Source organism: Sarcophilus harrisii, chromosome X, assembly GCF_902635505.1.
Source record: "Sarcophilus harrisii chromosome X, mSarHar1.11, whole genome shotgun sequence".
Lineage (NCBI taxonomy): Eukaryota > Metazoa > Chordata > Mammalia > Dasyuromorphia > Dasyuridae > Sarcophilus > Sarcophilus harrisii.
This window is the reverse complement of record NC_045432.1, coordinates 82,512,501-82,526,281: the sequence shown is the minus strand read 5'-3', so window position 1 is coordinate 82,526,281 and position 13,781 is coordinate 82,512,501. Positions and strand designations below refer to the sequence as shown.

Genomic DNA, 13,781 nt, shown 5'->3' with positions numbered 1-13,781 from the left:
GGGTTCACCAGAGAGAGTCTAGAAGCTGCTTAGATCAGGAATGGGGACCCTGGTGGTTCCTGGGAATCGGAGCCAAGATTAGCTCAGTTCAGGGCTATTTTTGGCTGAGACGCCAGAACGCGGAGTTGGGAGAGACCTTGTAGCCTCCTCGGGGGACTGGAGAGCGAGCTGGGGCCCATTGGGGCTGGAGCGTTAGAGCGTCAGGGCTGGAAAAGCCTTAGCAAACATCTCACTGCCTCGACACCTCTGTCTGACAGATGGTGAAGGTGGGAGCCAAGAGGGAGAGTGCCAGGCCAAGGGCATCGGGGTGAGCAGGGCTTAGGTAGGTGACTTGGGCTCCTTTCCCCTTCCTGTCTGGCTCAAGGAGTGAATGGGAGCTGTCTCCCTCCCCGGTTGGGCCACTTCACGTGGTAGCCCACTGCTGGGCCTCCCAGGTGCACGTGGGCAGCTTGCAGGCCTGCTGCACTATTCCTGTTACATAATTTTCCTCAGTGGCAGGCAAGTCTGTTCCCTCCGGAAAGGAAGCCAAGGAAAGGAAGCTGGTGTGCAGGCGGCAAGTCGGGAGGTTCCAGGAAGGAGGCGGTTTGCGCCTCAGTGGGGGCCAGGGAGAGAGATGGGGAGGAGCTGGCCGTGGCCCAAGCGTGCAGAGACAGAACTCAGAGCTTTCCACGTGTCTTGGGGCCTCGCTCGCAATTCTAAATCAGGCGGGGCCGGTGGCCAGTGGAGGAGATGCGACCGGATTCCCGGGCGGGGGTGGCCGGGCTGCAGGATGGCCGGAGCTCCAGCCTCCGTGCCGCCCCCGGCCGTGGCACCTTGGCAAAGTCACCCGCCATGTCAGAACTATAGGCTCTTCACGGGCAGCTGCATGGCTGCTTCTGGGGCGGCTGAGACTGCCCAGGGGCTCCAAGCAATAGTTGGGCTAAAGCAGCGAGGGATATCATGGGGCACAGAGCCCTCTAGGGAGCCCTGAGTTTAAACCGGACCCACTGTGAGATCCCAAGCGAGTCACACCTCTGCCCACCTTGCTTTCCTCAGCTGTAAAATGGGGCCGATCCTAGTAGCGAGCAATCGCCCAGGGGTGTGGGGAGGACCCGGTGAGGTAGCATTTGTGAAACACTTAGCACAGGGCCTGGCAAACGGTAAGTGATTGAAGGGCTTATTCCCTTCCCTTTCCCAACCCCCAATCAAGTGGCTGCACCGAGTCTGGCGTCGAGGTGTGAGCCCCCTGGAGGAGGGCTGGCATTGCGGTGGGACTGCCCGAGGCGGGCAAAGCTCCAGTGCCAAGCGGCAGTGGACCGGGCTTGTGGGTGGCCGCCAAGGTCAAAGTGGACCAGAGCTACTCCTGCCAGGGCAGGGTGGGAGAGGACTGGGATTTGGAGAGGCGGCATCCCTCACCAGTGATGCCAGAGGCCGAGAGGTCCAGGGACTCGTGCCGGTTTGCACACGGTCAGCTCAGCCTCCTGTGGAGACGTGGCTGGAGTCAGTATGCTTTGAGCCCTCCTTTCCTCCTCTTCCTCCCGTCCACTTCCTTCCCTTCAGGTCTGAGGCTTCATCTTTCTACTTAATCTTCTGAGAGAAGAGTGGAAGTGGGGAACATTGGCCACCACCCTCATGCCGGCTCGGCCAGAGCTCTGGTCCGCGAGCGTCGCTTGCAGCGTGGGCCCGAGTCCTGCGGTCTGCCTTGGTCGCCATGGGGTGGGGGCTTCCTTTGGAAGAATCAGACACATGTGGTAGCGGAGGAAGGCCCATGGGCTGAAGGGAGGGCTGGGGGTGGTTGCTTGAAGGATGGCCCAGGGAGGTGAAGAGGGGCTTGGGACTGGGCCACTGGATGGGAAGGGCACAGAGAGGGGATGGGACCCAGTGACCTTTCCCATCAAGTCCTCCCTGGGAGTGCGATCAGACCAAGTCCAAGTGGTCAGCCTTCCTGCTCAGTGACTGGGGCCTTTGCCTGTCCCTCTCCCTGACTGCAGGTGTTGGCCTCGGAGGCAGCTGCCGTGGCCTCCCTTGCCAGCCCTCCCCAGCACCTGGCCCCCGCTCCTCCGGGCCTCCTCTCCCAGACTGCTCCTAGAGCTCCATTCTAGCGGCCGTGGGACCTCAGGCCGGCCACTGGAGTGTCATGTCTGCCCTCGGGCCCCTTCTTTCACAAACATTAGTGTCTAATCTGAGCCCCTTTCCCCTGCCTGAGCTCTCCACCCCCTGCCCCTCCCTGGGGATGAGAGAGTTGGGTTCTATGGATCTCCAAGCTTCTTGTGGGTTTTTAAAACAGCTTGATGGGGATCTCTTATCTGCCTTTCCCTCACCACGAGGAGCACAGAGGGCTGAAGGAGACCCTGACCCATGAGCTCTAGCGGCCTGTGGTCCCGCTCTGTCTTCCCAAGATGACTTCTCCTCTCCCTTTGCTCGCAGGACAGACTTTTCCTTGGAAAGTCTGCTGCCTCAGACTTGGGGTTCGATTTTTCCATTCCTAGAATGGGTCAGTGGAAGTCCTTTCTAGCTGGGGAAGGCAGTGATCTTTGGAGAGACAGGCAGAAAAAGGGCGGCCGGGGCCAGAACGGGCAGGAGCTGCTGAGCGGACCGGCCTCAAGGGAACCTTAGCTTGCCCGGGCCTGGGATCTGCCTCTGTGACTGAGGCGGGCTGGGCACCCAGGGAGAGGGCCCACCTCTACTCCCCAGTATAACCCTAATTCCTTGTCTGCTTTTCTCCCCTCCCTGCCACCCTTTTGCAGGTCTGATGGGGAGAACTCTCGAACTGTCAGGTCAGTCCCTGTTTCCTTTTGGAAGGGAGGGAGAATATGGGAGTTGGGGAAGTGTGGCTGCTTGCCACATCTGGGAGGGCGGGCTTGGAGGCATGGGGCGCTGTCAGGGAGGCTGGGAGGTTCATCTTCCTGCAGGCTCTGACCTCGGTGGCCCTCGGACCTCCAGTTCTGCCCTCCTTGTCGTGGTGACCTTAGGCAAGTCCCCTTCTCAGCCTTAAGTTCCTCTGGCTTTAAGACCAGGAGCGCTCAGAGGGGACCGCCTCTTGGCCAAGGTCATAGTGTGGGAAAACGGGGAGAGGGGGCGGTACCAGTGAGCTGGAGGTTGCTAAGGGGATTGGGGAGGAGGGAGGGAGGGAGGCGTGTGCCTGTGTGGCGGGCTGGGGGTATGGATATTGACACTTCTGTGCGGGGTTCCCTTGGCAACAGAGATGTGGTGTCAAGAGAAACCTCCAGCTACCAGGGGCTGAGAAAAGAAGGGACCCTGTTCTGCCCTCGGGGCCATCCCCCAGGCTTCCTCCCTTCCCTGGCGCCCCCGGAGATCTTCGGGGAAGGGATGCTCTTAACCCCTTTCCCAATGACAGTTTGGAAAAGGGGAGAGCCAGGGAATCAAAAGAAAGAGCCTTAAGGATGGCTACAAGCCTTAAGGCTCATGGACTTGGATGGCGCTCAGGGAGCGCTCAGGGCCTTGGCGCCTACTGGGTTTCTGCTGTCCAGCCCCAGGAGCCTTGGGGCTCCAGCCTCCAAGACTGCTTCTGGTGTCCATGGGACCTGAGCCTGAGGAGAGGAGGCACAGGCAGTTCCCAACTGCCCCATCTCCCCATCCGTAGTCTCTCCCGGCCTCCGGCCTCCTCCCCGATGCTGATGCTAAGCCAGGGAGTGGGGGAGAAGGCCCAGCTTCCCTTCTGCATGTTTCCTTCTGTGGCCTCTGCTGCCTGACTTCTTTCTCGGGTGCCGGACCTTGGGGTGTGGGCCTGTGGGCCTGGCCTCACCCTCCCCCATGAAATTGAGCTTGCCTTTGAGGCTCCTCGGCACCCCTGCCCCAGGGGGCGGCCAAGCGACCCCAGGCTGAGGGCAGGCAGGTCAGGCAGTTACCAAAATAAGCCAGGAGGCTACGTCTGCATTTCCTCCCTCCCCACCCATCCCTGGCGTCTCTGATGGCTGTAATTAGTAGCTCTGGCGATGAGTCAACCATGCAGCTGGAGGGAGGGAGGAAGGAGAGACAGGAGAGACAGAGACAGAGAGAGATGAGAGACACTCCAGAATACCCCTGTCCCTGTTGGAGGCCCAGCCAGTGTGAGGACAGGTGTCTGTGTCTCTGGGCGCCGACTGTGGCTCATTGTGAGGATGGGGGTGTTCGGCTGGGTCCCTGCGGTTGGTATCCTGCTGTGTCTGGTGCCCCCCACCCCAAGCAGCTCCAAGTGAGTGTGGCTCCTGTTCTCAGGACGGAATGTCTGCAAACAAACAAACAACCTTAATCCAAGGGGACTCAGGGCCCAAGAGAGCCTGAACGCAGGAGCCGGAGGAGGGGCTTCCTCTTCTGACCAGTAGCCTTCAGCAAAGGAGAGAGTCCTAAAGCACTTTAGCCTCAGTTTGGCTTCTGGATCATTGATGGCCTTGTCCCCACTTTGCCCGTGACCAAAGTGAGACTCCAAGAAATCAAAGTTGATTCTCACCCAAAGAAAGAACTGGTTCCTGGAAGGGAATGGTGGGAACCCAGAGGGGAAGTGCCTGTTGCCCCTAGAGTGCATGCTAGAGAAGTAAGGAAACATGGGGTCTGAGGTAGACCCAGGATTTGGAGAGAGCAGGTTCTGAAGGCTTCAAAGAAGAGGTGGGTAGAATCCCAAGGACTTAAAATGCAAAATAGCAAGTTAGCGGGCAGGGGGCGAGCCTCCAGAAGGAAATCCAGAAGCCACAAGAGGCCACCAGTCAGATGGAAAAGAAGGAGACACAGCTGTGGGGAGCTCCTCAGCCGGAGTTTAGAGACCTGGGCAGAAGATGGAGGCCAGGCCACCTAAAGGGAGGACAAGCAAAGCGTGGCAAGGTTCTGCAAACTCGGGGTCTGAAAGCCAAAGTTTAGAACTCGTTGGTCATCGAGCATCTATTACATCTGTGGTATGCCGGGCCGGCTAAGCACTGAGGAAACAAAGGCAAAGGGTTAGCTGGGGAGCCGACTTACAAACAATTCTGCCGGACTGAATCTGTCTGGGCCAAGTCTAAGGCAATCACCAGAGGGGATCAAGAACAGCTCCTTGGAGAAAGTGGGGTTTTACCTGAGACTTGGAGCCCTAGGGGACAGCTAGGAGCACACCTGGAGCCAGGAGGTGGCAGGAGGGACATCTGGGAGGCTGGCGGCACCAGTGCCCGGAGTACAAGTCTCAGAAGAAGACTAGAAAAGTCAAGAACAGTGAGCCGACAATGGCTGGGGAAGCCAAGGCCAACAAAAAGGTGAGGGTTTGTGGCCGACCTCTCCGAGGGAAAGGCAAGAATGGAAGAAGAGATGCAACTGCTGTTTGGATGGATGTGGCCATGATTCCCAGGTACCAGAGACAGGAGAGGGCGGCCAGAGCCACCTCTGGCTTCCGCCAAGGACGATGACCGACCTTTATTCCTGACGAGCCCCAAGAGAAATGCGGCTCAGATGCTGGGGAGGAAGGGAGGGGCCCAGGTTGCCCCAAGTGAATTCAGGTCACCCGGTCCAAAAGGGGTGGACAGCCTCCCGTCTCCCTTGGAGCTTGAGAGAACAGGCAGGTGGGCTGCAGAGGACCGTGGAGGACCGTTGGAAAGATCATGGAAAATGGGAGCATGCCCATGAGACTGGTGAATGGTAGAATGCCACTCTTCAAGAGGGACGAGAGAGTGCTGGCAAATGGGCTAGGAAGTCTGATTTTGGATTCACGGGCAAATTCCCAAGAGGAGACAGTCGAGAAAGGGCTGGTGATTTCAGGAAGTCCGAAAGCCTCCCTCGAGAGCGGGCCTGACCGAGCCCGTTCCCTCTTTGGATGAGGGCACTTAACTAGCATGGGAGACAGGGTGCCTGATTTCAGCAGAGCCTTTGCCTCGGACCTCACGTCCCCTTCTCGGAGATGGGATGGGATGGAGAGATGTCGGCCACGTGGCTCTGAATGGCTCCGGGATGGCGACTCCCAAAGAGTCACTGAGAACACCTTAATCTGAAGGAGGAGGGCTCTGGGAGAGGGCCTCATAGGACCCACGGCTGGCCCTGAGCCGCCGCTGAACGTTTCTGTGCATCCGTGACTTCTGGGAAGGCCTGCCCGGGGTCTGCCTGTTAGGTTTTTGGGCAATGACAAGCGGGGAGAAATAATGAGGATGGCAGATGACAGCCAGGCTCCAAAAGGCCCCCAGCACATCATCCCTTTTACAATCCAGTGCCAGGAATGGACGTCAAGCGTCACACTGTAGTCGTCGTCACCGTGTCTCTAGTGCTTTAAGTTTTGCTAAGTGTGTTACAAATATCTCTCAGTGACCCTGTGAGGGGCTGTGTTAGGAACTGCTTCTTTTACAGATGGGGAAACTGAGGCAGGTGGCTAGGGGGAAGTGACTTGCCCTGGGTTCCATGGTAGGAAATGCCTGAGGCTGTAGATGTCCCTCGGTCTTCCTGCTTGATTCCAGGCCCGCAGCTACCTTAGGGATAAGTTCTAACCTCACAAATCTGGTAGGAGGTCTCATTGTATGGCAGTTGCTCTATCGCTCTGAAAGTGGGGGGGTGGGGGTGGGGGCAATCCATCTGTCAGCTCCCGGGGTCTCAGGCCGCATGGGGTGGGCTGGGGGTGGTCCAATAGCTTCCAGGACTGGGGAAAGAGGACCCCCCCTCTCCCAGTCTAACCTCAGAAAAAGAGAGGTGACTTGGGGGTGGGGAAGGCTGGGATTACCAAAGGAGAGTTGTAGAGGGAAGAGAAGGTGGAAAAGATCTGTGGGGGCGTCCAGGTGGGGAGGTCAAGTGCGTCCAGGTCAGACCGTCTGCTGAGCCTTAGACAACCTGAGCTCGGCCAAGTCTGAGGAGGCCGAGGAAGGCCTGGACCGGTTACCACATGGGCCAGGGGTGGGGAGCGTGGTGCCGTGCGGCGCTACGGGGCAGGCAGGTGAGGCCGAAGCTTTGAGTCAGGAGGGAATGGGAATCGACGGGCAAGATCTCGCAGCTTCCATCGGGAAGGAGGCTGGGAAGGCCCTGTGTAAGTGTCTGGGAGCCGTGGGCAGCAGAGGTGGCAGGGAGCCTCCGTGGCATGTCCGAGTGCTCCCAAGGGGCTGCAGAGGAAGAGGGAGAGAAGGGATGGGAAGGGGAGGGCAGAGCAGAAGGCCGGCATCCTCTTCCTCTCTCCGGCTGTGGCCCAGCTGCTGTGGGCTTTAGCCCCAGTCCAAAGGCCTTGTGAGGCTCCTCTTTCCCCCCAGCCCAGGGGGCTGCACAACTGGGGATTCTCCAGCGGAGAATGAGGGCTCAGAAGAGGAAGGGGAATGTGTAGGGACACTTTCCCTCCTCCCCTGCAAAGAAAAGGCCCGGGGATCCTGGGATTATGTCAGCCTCCTCCCCGGACTTGAGCGAACCTAGGACAGCTTCTGTTTCTTGTACAGAGAAGGAAACTGAGACCCAGTGCCACTTAAATCCGGCCCACAGAAGAGATGCTGGAGGGGGGGTGGTGCAACAGGTCTAAGCAAGAACAAGGGGCTGAGAGAGCTAGAGGGAAAAGGAGGCAGGCCAGAGCAGACTTTCCAGTTCCCATCTGGCTCACTGCCCTGTTCCGTGGCCTTGGCCCCGCCCAGCCTCAGCCTCCAGCGTCCTGGTTCCTCCCTTCCTGGCCCTGCCACAGTAGGGTGGCGCCCCCCCATCTGGCTTTGGGGCCCAAGCCCCATGGAGCCCCCTGCAGGGAGCAGGTAAGTTCCATGCCTGGTTCCCCACACCCAGTGGGTCTGTGCTTCCCGTGTCTGACTTGGCCCTTCTCTCCAGCTGGGAGGCTTCTGGGCCCCAGGGTCTCAGTTTCCTTGTCTGTGGAATGGGAAAGAGGAAAGTCACATGATTTCTCAGCTCCCACTTGGCTCCGCCGTTCCCAGACCGGACAGAGGACGGGTGGGTATGTCTGAGAGCAGCCCCTCCCCAGCCCTGTGCCCCGGGGCTCCCAGGAGTCTGTGTGCTTTCTGTCTCCCAGTGTTTCTCCCTCCTGTTCGTCTGTCCTCACTCCCCATCTCTCCCTTCCATCGCCCCCGCCCCTGCCCCCCCCCCAACACACTTCTTCTCTGGGTCTGTCTTCTCACCTTTCTCCTCCCCCCTTCCCCTAAGCTCTCTTCCTTCAACCTGGGGGGTAAATAGTGGGGCAGGTTCAGAACAAGACAGGCTGGAAGTAGACGGGAGCAGCTCCCAGGAGGCTCCTCCTGGGCCAGGCCCCTGGCCGGGCCCAAGCCACAGGGGGCCCCTTCTGGGGAGGGGCCCATACCCTCTAGCTGGCCGCCTCCTCTCCATCTGAAGCCAAGAATAATCCTCGAGCCCAAGACCTTTCCTCTGCTCGGCTCTGACTCCCTCCCTTGGCTCCCGTCACGTTTCCTGCTTCTGTCTCGGTCTCCCCTGCCCCTCTTATCTCTGTCTTTGTGTCTTGTGTCCATTTCTCTGGTCTGTGGGTTTCTCTGCTTCTCACCCCCCCACCTTTCCTCCTTGTCCCCGTGGTGGTCCAGGCCCCATGTGCCACAGAGGGCCCCCCTGCCAGTCCTTACTCCCATCAGCCCTTGCTGCCTGGACTCAGGTGCTCCCCAAGGCCTCCTGCCCTGTGTGTCCAGCCAGGTGTCGCCCTCCTGCTTTGCTGCTGCTGTTGGCTGTTTGTGGTTTTAGTGCCGTCCTCCTTCCTGACTTCCTGTTTTCTTTTCCTCCTCTCTTCCCCTGTCCTTCCATTCTTTCTGTCTCTCTGTTGCCCTTTCATCCACATTGTCATCCCCCTCCCTGTCTCCCTTCCCTCTCTGTACATCTCTCTGTCCATGTCTATCTCCCTCTGGCTCTGGCTCTGTTTCTCTCTCCCTGTGATCTCTGTGTCTCTGGCTCGGGCTCCCTTCGGCTCCATCTCTCGGTCTCTGTCTTCGCCATCTCCATCTCTGTCTCTGCCTTTCCTCCTCCTGCTGCTCCCTGCTTCTTCCTGCTGTCTCCCCTCATCTCTGCCCCGAGTCCCTGCCTGGGCCTTGCCCCCGGCCTGCCCTCCTCCCCCCTGCCCTGGCTGCTGCCATTTCCCTTCTCCCCTGCCTCTGGTTACCCTGCCCTCCCCTCTGCCTGCTCTTCCCTCCTCCCTCCTCTTGCCCCCACCTTCATCTCCTCTAAGCTTTCCTTCCCCCCCCCTTTCTTTTTCTTCTCCGCTCTCCTGTCTCCTTCCCTCTCGTTTCTTTCACCCCCTCCATATCCCTCTGTCTCTCCCCCTATTTCTCTGTCTTCTCTCAGGTCCACAGAGTCTCCACCTCCACCAGTATTGCTGTCCTGCCCAGGTGTTCCTCTCCATGCAGCTACTCCCCCTCAGGCAGGCCGACCGAAGCAGGTAAGAGATTAGTCCTGCCCCCTCCACTGCTCTCCAGGACTTCGCTAGCCATGCCACTTTTGGGGGGCGGCCGGGAGGCTTGGAGGAGGGCTGTGTCTGGGACGAGTGGCCTTTGAGCTGGACGGTGAAGCAGGTCGGAGCTGGGGGGTAGTGCCTCCCAAGTGGAGGGAGTCACAGGAGTTGAAGGCATCTGAAGGGGCCGACTCAGACGCCCATGATGGGGAGCGCGGATTGTGCCCCGCTGGCAGCGGGGAGCCACGGAAGGTCCTAGGCCGAGGAGCAGTCATCAGACCTTTAGAGCAAGCAGAGGGAGGGAGGGAAGCACAGGGTGGGCAGGGTGGGGCCAGATACTGGGATGGATGGCTGTCCAGAGTGGATGGCTAGCTGAAGAAGGTGAGGGTGGACCATGTGGCGGGTGAGGACCGAATAGGTCCCACAGCCAGCCAGATGGGAGGACGGCAGATGGGTGAGTGACTGGCAGAGTGGATGAGCAGGGGCCGGTGGGCGGCAGGCTGAGGCGGCCCGAGCGAGCGGGATGCTCTGGTCCCGGCTTCACCGGCCTGAGGCCTCCCGGTTCAGCAGTTCAACCAGACGCTGACCCCTCCCCTCCCATCCTTTGCCCTTGCCCCTCAGCCTGCTGAGCTTGTGATGCTCTCTCCACACCATTCTCACATCCGCTGCCACTGGGTGCCTCCCGAGAGCCACACGGCCCAGGCTCCCGACCTGGCAGAGCCCCAGCCCTCCTTTCTCCCTCTGCTCCGTGCTGTGACAAAGAGGTGCCCTTGCGACTTCTTCCTTGCCATCTCCTCGGGAAGCTTCGTCTCTTTCGGCCGGGTGGCCGGGCAGTCCGACAGGGTGGCTCTGAGCCGCTCACTCTGCCTCGGTCTTGCCTTAGTTTCCCTCCAAGCTGTAACGTGGGTGTCCGGCAGCAGTCAGGAGGGTCCGGCCCAGTAAGCAGTACATAGTAGGGTACTTCCTTTGGAAGAGTTCCACAAGCCCCAGTGCCCGCGGGCCGCTGTTCTGCTTTTACGCTGCTTTATTTTTCCAAAGACGGTAGAGATGGGTCCCGGCGATCACCTTGGCCCACCCTTGGTTTCAAATGTTGTCCCTCTAGCTTCCTCTCCCCGCTCTCCAAGATTCCTCCTTTCTTCCCTTCATTCCCAAGTTCCTTCTTATCTTCCATCTCAACCACCGGCTCCTTCCTGTTCTCCAGAAAGCCGGCCAGCCCTCGTGGTGCTCAAATGCCCACAGGTGCCCACACTGGAGCCCTGCCTCTCCCTTTCCCCCAGTGGCCTCTGCTTTCTCATCACCCCTCAGTTCCGAGCTCCTTGCAGTCCCGAGACCATCAAGTCAAGCGGGCCCGGTCTCTAGTGCCATCCTTCTGGGCCCTTGTCTGCAGCCCTGCTAGCCCCTCCCCGATCCCCATACCCTCTCTGTTCCATGCTTTGGGGATGGTCTCCGACCAGCTTTTCCTATCAAATGGAAAGCCTCAGCACAGAAACTGGCTCGTTGTGGGTGCTTGCTTAATCAGCCTTTTTGCCTCCCCTTCTCCTACCAGGATGACTTCCTTCTCAGCCTCCTCAGCAGAAGCAAAACTCATGTCTCGCTCTCCCTGGCGTGGTGGCCCCAGCATGTGTCCGGGCCCCTTTGGCCCGACTCCCGACCCTCCTCCACGCTCCTTCTAGAAATATGTCCCCAGATCCATCTCTCAGGCCGAGCCCCAGGGTTTCGATCCTTTACTGGCTCTTGGAGTCTCCAACTGGGTATCATATGGCTGACGTCTTAACGTCCCGATTGGGACTCGTCCTCTTGTCTTCGAGCCTCATCCGTCCTCCAAATTCACCCCTTTCCGGCGAGGCGCTGCCGTCCCGGGCTTCCCTCAGGCCTACCAATTGGGCATCCTCACCCTTCCCCTCCACCCCCTACCGTATCCATTCGCTCCCGGGCTTCCCCAGATTTCTCCCAGCCTCTCCTCCCATGGAGGCTCCCCCTAATTCAAGCCCTTGTATCAGCACCCAGGCTGTGAATCAGCTCCTCTGAACCGGTCTCCCTACCTTCACACGATTCTGTCACCACTCTCCGTGACCTCCGCTCTACTCTTTTGTCTCCAGCGTGAAGTCCAGTCTCCTCAGGCCTGCCCGGTCTGGCCCTAGATGGCCTCGCCAGACCATTTATCATTCCTCTTGGCCTTGTCTCCACTAGCACCGAACTCGGCCCTTCCGTTTCCGGCCCTGGCATCCCATTTCCCTTTGCCCTGTGGGCCCCATTTGCCTGGGGGTCTTTGCTGCCCTTACCTCTGTTTCTTGGAATTCTTCAAGTCCTTCGAGGCTCAGCTCAGGCACCACCTCCCTCTGGGAAGTCTTCCCAAGATCATCCAGTTGCTAGGTCTTTCTCCTCCAAATCATCTCTTTTGACTCATCCATTTTGCTTGTGGCCCATTGTTTCCTTTAGGAGAATGGAAGTTGTGCGGGGGAGATGCTCCGTTTTGGTCTTTGTCTTTGTGCTCTCGGCATGTAGGAAGGTGCTTGTTGGACAGATGGATGGATGGATGGATGGTCGGCCAGGTGGATGGAAGGAGGAACAATGGATGGATGGATGGATGATCATCTAGGAAGATAGAAGGAAGGAGAGATGGAAGCAAGGTTCAGTGGGTGGACTGATGAATGGTTGGCTAGGTAGGCAGATGGATTATGGGCTGGATGGGTAAGTATTGAGTGGATGAGTAGATGAATGGATGGCTGGATATATTTTGGCACAGTCCAGGTAAAGCCTGGACTATTGCTTCTTCAGTCTTTCCCTTTCCCAAAGTTGTGGAATTATTTTAATAATAAAAATAATAATTTTAATGATAACGTTTTAATAACGTAGATCTTACCGTATCACTCTCTACTTAGAAATCTCCCGTGGCTCCCTTCTAGGATAAAACACGAAATCTTTGGGCTGGCATTTAAGGCCTTCTACCATATGCCTCCCATTTACATTCCCAGGCTTATTTCCTGACTCTCCTTTGTGTATCCCCAGTGGCTAGAGACTGGGCCTGGGATCAGGAAGCCCTGAGCTCAAATTTGGCCTCTGATACCTCCTAGCTATGTGACTCTGGGAAAGTCACTGAACACTGAACTATGTGCCTCAGTATCCTCAATGGGGGTGATAATAGCACCTCCCTCCCAGGGTGGTTGGGAGGAGCAAAGAAAGTATTCAAAAAGTTCTTAGCACGGTGCCCGATACATAGTAGGTGCTATTGAAATGTCCGCTCTGTGTGCCGTCGGACTGGCTGGTGAACTGGTCCCACTTCTGCTCCCCACATTCCGAGCGCTTTCCTTCCTCCTCTGGCCCACTGAAAATCTGTCGCTTCTCTGAGACATAGCTTGGGCTCACGTCCCGCTCCGGCCGTTTTGTGTGGTGGGGTGGGGTGCGGCCTCTGACACAAACTGCAGGACTTGGGAATTCATTTCCTAGTGAGCACCTTGGGCAGTTCTCAAAGGTGGGGGAAAGCTCCTGTCCTGTACCCGTGAACCTCCTCTTTGTAACTTCCCTAACTGTGGGTCCCACCCCCCCATCCAAGCTTTGCATTTACTTTTCGTGCCCTTTGATTTCCCCCCATCTGTCCCCACAAGCCCTAACCCCGATCCCAGGCTTAAAAGCCAGACCCTGTTTTGGCTTTTTCTCGGAATGCTCAGGATACCTAGCACATACCTGGGACATAGCACAGGTGCTGAAGAGAATTGAGGAGACCCCCTCATACCCACATTCACAGAAGGGCGACCACAGGAAAGGACAGTTAAGGGTACGGCTGGACGACTGGACGCTTGGGGCCATAGACGGACAGATGCATATACGAGTGCACAGATGGCTGGCTGGCTGGCTGGGGCCATAGATAGATGGATGGATGGATGGGATGGTCCGTGGATGGACAGATGAATGGATGGTCCACCAATGGATGGATGGATGGATGGATGGGTCCATGGATAGATGTATGGATGGATGCATGGATAGATGGATAGATGGCTAGCTGGCTGAATGGGCCCATAGATGCATGGATGAATGGATGGATAGATGGGTGGCTGGGATGGTCCACCAATGCACGGATGGGTCCATAGATAGATGGATGGATGGATGGGTGCATAGATGGATGGATAGATGGGTCCATAGATGGCTGGCTGGCTAGAGGTATGTGTAGGTGAATTTCCAGATAAATGAGCAGTTGGTCCTGTGCCATAGGGTTACCTTCTCAGGCCTGCGAATCCGTGTGCCCAGAGAAATGGAGTTATCACTGGTCCAGTAAAGCAGTGACAGATGGGGTAACAGTTGAAACTGTTGGAAAACATGGGCAAAGTGAGAGTCGGAAGACTTGGGGTCTTCTAACTATAACAGCTCGGCTCGTTATAGTAGATCACTTTCTTCTCTTCGAATCCCAGTTTCTTCCTCCTTAAAAAAGGGAAGGAGCCTTAAAGGGGTCCCTTTAAGACCCCTCTAGAGAGCTAGCTCAGAATGGGGGTGAAAA

The 13,781-nt window shown here is 57.8% G+C and overlaps 1 protein-coding gene across 1 annotated transcript in view; it reads left to right on the top strand.

The window, feature by feature from the left end:
• Positions 1-13,781, top strand: part of LOC111721624 (kallikrein-6) — a 41,306-nt gene that overhangs the window by 26,323 nt on the left and 1,202 nt on the right. The window lies entirely within an intron of this gene.